We start from the raw sequence: 6,856 nt of genomic DNA on the forward strand, positions 1-6,856 counted from the left end.
GGAGCGTGAGGACAGTCTCACGAAGGGGCCGCGCACCCATTGGTCGAAACTATTTTGAACGCGTGCACCCATTGGTCGCACGAAATTGCAAAACGCGTTCTGATTAGAGGTGACATTGTAAACAGAGTTAAGCGGAGAAATCGTATGTGGCACTCGTATTGTCCAGAGACTAGACCCGATCCAAGAAGCCAAGGGTTTGAAAGGGATCAGTGGAAAGCCAATAGATACGATATTATGTACGGGACTAAGAGAAAGATGTCCCTTGTAAATAGGGTAAAGAATTATTTCAAAACGGACAAACCGATTAAATCCAGAGAGGGCGTTATTGTCCCGCCCCCGAACACTCCCGCCTCGTTCATGATGTTTGACCGAGGGTACAATACCTGTGTGTGGTTGGAAAATTGGGTAAAGTACACAAAAGATGACGGAATATTGGCTTTTCCGTTAGACGGTACTTTCAATGGCAGGATTTTATTTAATTTGAGAACCCGAATGAATGAATTGCATCCCAGACCGAGACTAACGCAGTATGAGGCATTAGAGGAATGGGAAATTGAGGCTTTCGAAAGAGAGAAACCCCGAATGGACAAAGGTCTGACCAAGTGGTACCCAAGGCTGAAACAAGAGACCAGGGATAAAAAGATGAAACAGTGGAGACAGAGCATGATTGTTGAGGGTCTGTTTCCCATGATGCCAGCAGGTACCCCTTCTGCGGGAGAGAAAAGGACAGAAAAGAGTAAGCATTGGGGAGCGCTTGGAGAGTCAGACGATGAATTGTTAGATGACATCTTTACGAGAAGTCCGCCCCCTTATGATGAGGGAGCCCGACTTTCCAGTACAGGAGGGAATCCCCAGCGTCCATCTATTAAGGAGGAGGACAGATCCCTAAGTAGGGGGGGAGGTGGTCAAGTACTGCCCTATTTTGAGAATCCTGGACCCGCGGAGGTACGAGATATATATCCTAGAGTGCCCGTGAGCCCGGAGGAAAAATATTCCAGTGAAAGAGCCTTTTTCCCCGGACCTCTTTATGAAAACGAAGAAAAGCCATTAAGTTCAGGAATGCCCTTTTTGCAGCCTCCATATGGGGAGGAGCGCAGGTCATTTGGCACAGGAACTTTGTTCCCAAAACCAAATTATGGTGGAGGACCAAGTGAAACGCATCCTACTGCCCCGAGTCTTACCCCTCACCTGACCCCACAGATGATACCTGACCGGACATTAGGAAGAGTACTAGATGAAAGGGAGCAAGAGGCCCTAGCTAGACAGAGGACAGAAATAATTCAGAAAATCTCCCAGTTAAATACCAGTCCTGAGGCTTTGACTATTCCGGTAACAATCGGACCAGTGGTTCCGTTGTATGGGAATAATCAAGGAAGTCCAAACCCTCCAGTTATGAACCCAATCATGGCCCCGCCGAGGCAGGAGCCCCTACTGATAGACGATCAGTCCAGTGAGTGCGAGTCTGAGGTTGTGTTTTTGGACCTGCCAAACAAACAGACCGGGAAGGGAGTGCAGAAGAGGCATAATCCTTTTAATGCGAAAGAAATTAAATTAGAATCAACGTCAGGTACTAGGAGTGTTTCTCTGGTAACTCCGGAGGAAATTGAAAATTGGAGTCGTGAATTAGAAAAACAGACTCCGCAAACGAAACCTTTAGACCTCTACAAACTGAGGGTAGAAATAGAGGAATTAATGGCAGGAAATGTGGGATTGGACAGATTAAATACCTACTCTGAAGAAGAGTTGCTGTTTATGTGTAAAAGCCTTACCAGAAGTACTAGGGTGCTCCACGAAAAGTTGACAGACACTGCAGCTAGTATGGGGGTAGATATTTCCCGATCCAAGCCCTTACAAAAGCCTTACAGAGCTGAATTCTCAGACAAAGATATAGAGAACTTGAATGTGTCAGGGAAAAAGTTGCAGATTAAAGAGTTGTTAGCAATTTTGCAGAAATGGGGAGACGTGGAAAAATGGAAAAGCAGGTGGGCACGAAAGAAAGATGAGGCTCGATCCAGACAAGCGACCCCTGAGTTCCCTTTGAGAGAAGTAGACTAGCCTGAACAGTTATGCCCCATGCGTGAAGTGCCAGGTGGGAGGTATGTGCACGTTCCATGGTCCAGACAGGATATTGTGTCCTTTACTAACGATTTCCCGAAATTGCGCGAAAAGCCAGTTGACTGGTACCGGCAGGTGGAAAGGTTCGTAAAGGTGCAAAAATGCCTGTGGAAAGACCTGGATGGATTTTTCGACATTGTTGTCCCGGTAGATCTATGGACCGAGTGTAAAATAGCCATAGGCTGGCCTAGTGAGGAGTACCCGAGGGACTCTAACACAGGGGAGCCGTCGATTGAAGTGATGAAAAAATACGAACAAGTAATGTTGCATTTGAAAAATAAGGTGCCCGCAAAAGAAACTGATTGGACCAGGATAGATAGAACTACACAGGAGAGAGACGAGACAGTGCACTCCTATTATGAAAGGCTGTTGCAGGTGTTTAAAACATACAGTGGTATAGATAACATCGAGATGAAGGATATGACGCATTTCATTTACAGGTTTGTAAACGGTTTAAGGCCTGAAATTTGTCAGTGGATAAAGGATAACAAAATTTGTTGGCACTCCAAAAAGATAGACGAGGTCCTGCGGTACGCAAAGTACTGCGAGGACGAGATGGCAGAAAAGAAAAAGGCCCTCAAAGAGAAGGTTATGTGGGCTCAAGTGAAGCTCGCAGAACAGCAGGAAAAACAATTGAGTAACATGGCCAAAAACACTCAGAACCAAGGTCCTGGGGGTGGGGGAGGAGGCAAGCCCCGGCCCAAAATGAGCAGGGAAGAGGCTATGAAGAAATTTCCCTGTCACCAGTGCGGAGAAATTGGACACTGGCGTAATGAGTGTCCTTATTTGCCTGACGATAACCCCAAAACACCTGATTTAACTCCACAGACGCAGAAAGAAAGACCAAGAAAGACTCAGCCACAGGTAAAAACGATTCAGGTGCCCCGAGCTCCAAAGCAAGTACATAGGGGAAAAGCGACAGAGGGTGATGAGATAGAAGTCTGGGAAAGCAATGAGAACAGAAATGCAGCAACTTCGCAGTATTTGTTGAATGATACCTTCCTTTGTGATGACCAGTACTGACGGGGCCTGAGAGGGGAGGACGAGGAGTGCGTACTTGGCGCCTCCTTGCCGGTAGACCAGTCCGGACCATACATTGAAGGAAAGGTTGACGGAAATGATGTCACTTTTCTGTTGGACACTGGCGCTACCCGTTCTACTGTAAGAACAGTGGACGTTCCAAACCTACCCCTCTCGGGAGAAGCCATCCAAGTAGTGGGTGTATCTAATCAATTGATTAGTACTCCTGTTACCAAGCCCATGGAGATCTCAATTGGAAACTTTAAGGAAATGCATAGATTTGTCGTTTGCGACACCAGTCCAGTGAACTTACTGGGACGTGATTTGCTGTGCAAAATGAATTGTACCATCTTTTGCACACCAAAGGGTGTTGAAATTCAGACCCCAGATGAAGACGGCATTTATAAATTAATGTTAATCAGACCTGACTCAGAAATTAAACGAATGACCATGCAGGATTTGCCCAAAGAACTCCAAGAAGCAGTGAAGCCAGAAGTATGGGACTTTACTGGGAAAGATGTAGGGTTAATGAAAAACGTAGACCCCATACAGATAGCAATAAAGGACAATGCTGTATACCCCAATACTAAACCCTACAGAATGAATGCAGAAGTGAGAGCAGGTGTCACTCTGGAAATACAGAAATTGTTAGAAGGAAACATCATACAGGAGGTATTGAGTAGCCCATGTAACTCACCGATTATGGGCATCAAGAAGCCTAGTGGCAAGTACAGAGTAGTGCAGGACCTACGAAAAGTAAACAAGATAGTGGTCCCCTGCTGCCCTATTGTCCCGAACCCAGCAGTGATTCTGTATCAGATTCCCTGGGATGCTGAGTGGTTCACTGTGATAGACCTATGTCATGCATTCTTTTCCATTCCCTTGCATCCAGATAGCAAATTTCTTTTCTCATTTGCCTTCAATGGTCACGTGTATGTCTGGAACAGGGTCCCTCAAGGGTACACAGAGAGCCCCTCTATCTTTAATCAGATCTTGAAAAAATGTTTGGAAACTTTGGTCTTACCTGGGAACTCTGTCCTAGTGCAATACATAGACGACCTCTTGGTGGCGTCTAAAAGTCGTAGGGATTGTGTGATTGACACCATTGCCCTACTGAATCACCTGAGCGAGAAAGGACATAAAGTGGCCCCTGACAAATTGCAGTTCTGTGCAAAATCAGTGAAATATCTGGGTCACCAGATAGAGAAAGGTGTCAGAAAAGTGACATCAGAAAGAGTGAGAATAATTCAAAAGATGCAGTTACCCCGTACTCAGAAAGAGATCAGAATGTTCCTGGGAGTGATAGGATACTGCAGGCAGTGGATTCTGGGATTTGCAGTCCTGGCTAGGCCTTTGATAAAAATGACCAAGAGAGGAACACCCGATATTGTAGAATGGGATGATGAAAGCTTAACAGCCTTCACCAAACTACGAGATTGTCTGTGTACAGCACCGGCATTGGGAATGCCAGACTATTCCAAAGAATTTGCCCTATTCTGTGACACTCGCGATAATTGCGCGTTGTCAGTCCTGACACAAGATCATGGCACAACGAGAAGGCCTGTGGCATATTTTTCTGCCACCCTGGATCCAGTGGCTGCTGGATTACCAGGTTGTCTGAAAGCAGTAGCTGCTACCTGCGCAAGTTTAGAGCAGAGTGAGTCCATTGTCATGGGACATCCTGTAACTGTGTATGTTCCACATGGAGTAGTAATTTTACTGACCTGAACAAAAACTCAGTATCTCACCCCTAGTCGGCTGACTAAATACGAGAGGATTCTTGTGGGTGCTGCAAATGTAAACATTGTTAGGTGCAGTATTCTGAACCCTGCCACCTTGCTCCCAGACCCAATGGATATGGAAGGTGGGGTGGAGGATGAGCATGATTGCATTGATTTAACAGAATTCAACACCAAGCCACGTCCAGACATTAAAGAAACACCATTGCCTGTGCATGACAAGGAATTATTTGTGGATGGTTCATGTATAAGACATGAACTAGGAGGCCTGAGTGCTGCCTATGCGGTAGTCTCCTTAACCAAAATTGAAGAAGCAGGTTATCTATTTGACGTAAAGTCTGCACAAGTAGCCGAATTGATAGCTATGATAAAAGCTTGCAAAATTGGGAAAAACCTACGCATAACAGTGTATACTGACAGTCAGTACTGTTATGGGGTTGTGCATGACTTTGGCCAGTTGTGGCTACAGAGGGAGTTCCTGACTTCATCAGGTACCCCTATTCGAAATGGAAAGGTTGTACAAGACCTTTTAGAGACAATCCAGTTACCAAAGGAACTGGCAGTGGTAAAGTGTGTCTCTCATAAAAAAGACATGGACACTGTATCACTGGGAAACGATTTTGCTGATCGAGTGGCCCAATGGTGCGCCAGAGATCGGTATATCGTAAATCCAAAACGAGGGGGGCCAGGAACCAGCTGCCAACTTCAGGTGTTTGAAGAAGTGCCTACATGGGATGAAGTGAAAGAGTGGCAGCAGGCGGCACCTTGGCAAGAGAGAGAGAAGTGGAAGGAGGATGGGTGTAGACCAAGACGTGTGGATGGTGTCATCTTAGGTCCAACTGGTATGCCTGTGTTACCTAGACACTTACTTAGCACAATGGCGAGATTGATACATGAAGGATCACACATTGGTAGGGACGCCATGATTCTAGTGTTCCAACAGACTTGGTACAGTAAAAAGTTCAGGAAAGTAGCAGAGTCCCTCTGCCAGAGGTGCCTGTCATGTCAAAAGATGAACCCAGGCAAGAAAACTGTGGTGGAACTGGGAAAAATTGGGAGGTCAGGGGGTCCCTTCGTGAGAATACAGGTTGATTTCATCACCATGCCCCGTTGTGAAGGGAAACGATATGTCCTTGTCATGGTCTGTTTATTTTCGAAGTGGGTGGAAGCTTTCCCTACTCCCCAAAATGACGCAAAAACAGTAGCTAAGTGTTTACTAAAAGAACTGATACCTAGGTTCGGGGTTCCAGTCACTATTGAATCAGATCAAGGCTCACATTTTCAGAATGAGGTGATCGCCGAACTCTGTAAGGCCTTTGGAATCTCACAAAAGCTTCACTGTGCATACCGTCCAGAGGCTTCTGGAATAGTGGAACAAATAAACGAAACTATCAAAAACAGACTAGCAAAACTGTGTGATGCATCTAGGATGACCTGGGTGAAGGCCCTGCCCCTGGTCCTGATGGGACTCAGAAGTGTTCCTGACCGCAAGACAGGCTTAAGTCCCCATGAAATCATTATGGGAAGAGTGATGAGACAAGCATGGGTACCAGGAAGCAAACTGTTGAGTATTACTGATGATTTGGTACTTGAATACTGCAAGAGATTGGGTGACCAAGTGCGTTCTATCTCTCGCCAGATCGGAGAAGACGCCATCCTCAATCCAACGACTCCTCTCCACAAACTGGTCCCGGGAGACTGGGTCAAGATAAAGAAGCATACTCGGAAGAGCTGCCTGGAGCCAAGGTGGGGAGAGAAACGTCAGGTGATCCTGGTAACTACCACAGCAGTAAAGTGTGCAGGGGTTCCACGTTGGATACACGCCAGCCACACCCAGAAGGTATTACCCGACGAGGAGCCTGGAGAAGAAGGGCGTCCAGCAGAGGACTCTGCAGGAGCCAGACCAGAAGTAGCTGACGACGTACAGCCCAGTACCAGTCGAGCTGCAGAATCAGCAGACGTTGGCCCAAGAACAGTTGATA

Source organism: Lissotriton helveticus, chromosome 8, assembly GCF_964261635.1.
Source record: "Lissotriton helveticus chromosome 8, aLisHel1.1, whole genome shotgun sequence".
Classification (NCBI taxonomy): Eukaryota; Metazoa; Chordata; class Amphibia; order Caudata; family Salamandridae; genus Lissotriton; species Lissotriton helveticus.